At 51.2% G+C, this 2,466-nt stretch overlaps 2 non-coding genes across 2 annotated transcripts; one reads left to right on the top strand and one right to left on the bottom strand.

Moving 5' to 3' along the window:
- The first annotated feature begins 321 nt into the window (after positions 1–321).
- LOC120376264 lies at positions 322–484 on the top strand. The gene has a single exon (XR_005587165.1). It is a non-coding gene; the product is annotated as a U1 spliceosomal RNA (small nuclear RNA).
- Positions 485–1,387: 903 nt separating this feature from the next.
- LOC120376393 lies at positions 1,388–1,581 on the bottom strand. Its single transcript, XR_005587273.1, has one exon. It is a non-coding gene; the product is annotated as a U2 spliceosomal RNA (small nuclear RNA).
- Positions 1,582–2,466: the final 885 nt, after the last annotated feature.

Below are 2,466 nucleotides of genomic sequence, written 5' to 3' on the forward strand. Positions count from 1 at the left end.
CAGCGCCAAAGAGCCCGGGCTGGCCAGGGGAGTGCGCCGGGCCGGGCAGGCAGGGGGAGGGGCCCAACTGGAGGGCTGGAGCCGCGGGAGCATGTGTGCGAGCAGAGCATCGTGGGAGAGGCAGCGGGCTGCCAAGCAGGGCCTGAGTTTGGCACCTGCGACTTGGCGTGGAGAAGAGTGGGGCCCCGGGGCCACTTGGGGGCAGCTCGGACAGTGGGGGCTGGTGTGGGTGGGGCCGGCGGGCATGGGCGTGGCGTCCCCCACCCTGGGTTGAGAGTGTGGGGCGAGCGAGGGCGGGTGACGGCTGGGCAGTAGGAGCTTATACTTACCTGACAGGGGAAATCCATGATCACCAAGGTGGTTTTCCCAGGGTGAGGCCCATCCATTGCTCTGTGGGTGAGTTGACCTCTGTGATTTCCCCAAATGTGGGAAACTCAACTGCAGAATTTGTGGTAGTGGGGGACTGCGTTCGTGCTTTCCCCTGGTACTCAGGGAAGGAAAGAAAAACCGCTGAGGGTTTGGCTTTTAAAGTGCTTTACTGTTCTTTCTTTCTCATTGCCAAAGCTTTCTTTTTCTTTTGGGCTGTGGTTATTTGACACCCCCCCTTCCTTTCTTTTTAGGACTGCTCTCTTCTGTAGGTTGCTCTAGCATACTTTATTCCAGGTGCTCTGTCTGGCCTCCAGGGGAGCTGCCTGACTCTTTTGCTCTTTTTTTGCCTGCTTGTAGCCCTTGCTGCATTTGCTCTTCCCACTGGCAGTTGGTCCAACACAGGAAAACAATTAGTTTTTTTTTTTGTTGGGGGTGATTGTTTTTTGTTTTTATTTTTTGAGCCCTGTTCCAGTCTTGGCCTTCACAACATTCTCTGGCAAAGAGTTCCACAGGTTGACTGTGGGTTGTGTGAAGAAATGCTTCCTTTTCTTTGTTTTAAACCTGCTGCCTGTTAATTTCATTTGGTGACCCCTAGCTCTTGTGTTATGAGAAGGAAGAACCAACACGTCCTTCTTTACTTTCTCCGCACCAGTCATGATTTTATAGACCTCCATTGTATCCCCCTTTTGTCGTCTCTTTTCCCAGCTGAAAAGTCCCAATCTCATGGCTCTCTTCTTCTACAGAAGCTGTTCCATAGCCCCTCATCATTCTTGTTGCCCTTTTTTCTGAATCTTTCCATTTCCAATATATCTTTTTATTTTTCAGCTAGGGCAACAAAGAACCTCACCTTTATCAACTCACAAAATGCTCCCAAGAAATCATAACAATATTTTCTCATCAAGAAACCAAAACTCTGGACATTTCAATGACTTGGGGGGAAAATAAATAAATCCACTTTTAGGAAGTATTACCACAGTAAAACTCTTTCTGCTTTTCTAACCAGAACATTCTCCCCAAAAGGAGGTGCACCAGGCCTGGAGACAATGTAATACCAGGTTGTTGCATGGAGTGGACAGAGTAAGCTCCTAGTCCAGCCCTCTGTTTCAAAAATGAATTTAATATACAATCCTCAAATAAAGGACCTATCAGATATTAAACTGATAAGACCAGCTACTATGCTTGATCTTAGCTCACAGAGAGCCAAGAACCAATGCCAAGACTGTGTGACACACGTGCACCTCTGCCCCCACCGCTTTCAACCTCACCGTGACGAGCTCCCAGCCACGCCACAAACACCCTAAGGAGGTAACTCTAAGTGAGGCTCACTTCCCCGAAATGACTCCAGTGGAAGAATTCAAAGCAAGACCCCTTAACACACAATTCTGTTCAAAGACGTTTCCCTTTACACTCCTAATGTGCACAAACCCACCCACTGAGCTGTGACTAGCAATCTCTCACTGTGAACTCATACAGCAAACCAGGGCAAAGCAAGCCTATGCTGCGTTAGCGGGCTAAAACCCGGAGCAAACGCACACGCCTTGCAAAGGAGCAGGAGCCGGGATCTCGACCAACACACTCCATTGAGATTCTATCTGCCAGCCCCCGGCACTGGACCTGCTGCTTGGTCTCCCTCTGCTGCAAAGTAGCTCCCCTCAGACCCTCGGGTTCGCTGAGCTGCAGCTCACCTGATCCGGGGGAACAGCTTGAAACAGCGCTGGCTGCCTGTGCACTCACCCGCCCTCACTTGGCAGGTAAGAAAAGGCATCAAGTGGCCAGAGTGGATGACAACAGCTGACCTTCTGCAATGACAAGAAACTGAGGTGAGCCAAGGCAGGGGAGGTCGTTCTTGTATTGGCCCAGGTTCTGGTGGGGAGAGAGAGAAGCAAAATGCAGCTTCTCTGTTTTTCCAGCAGTAGTTGGGCCACAAGACAAGCTAGTCCCTTGTCTCTTGGCTGGCCTGGATTCCTGGGACTGGCCCCGGCTAGGACTCTCGGGCATCACTGAAGTGTTCTTGAAATCAGGTTCCAGCTTTGTCCGGCCCCCTCCTTTTCTGAGCTGGGCTGCAGCCCCTGATGCAGCCACCCACCTGCCTGCCAC

This window comes from Mauremys reevesii, linkage group 12 (genome assembly GCF_016161935.1).
Source record: "Mauremys reevesii isolate NIE-2019 linkage group 12, ASM1616193v1, whole genome shotgun sequence".
NCBI classification, from domain to species: domain Eukaryota; kingdom Metazoa; phylum Chordata; order Testudines; family Geoemydidae; genus Mauremys; species Mauremys reevesii.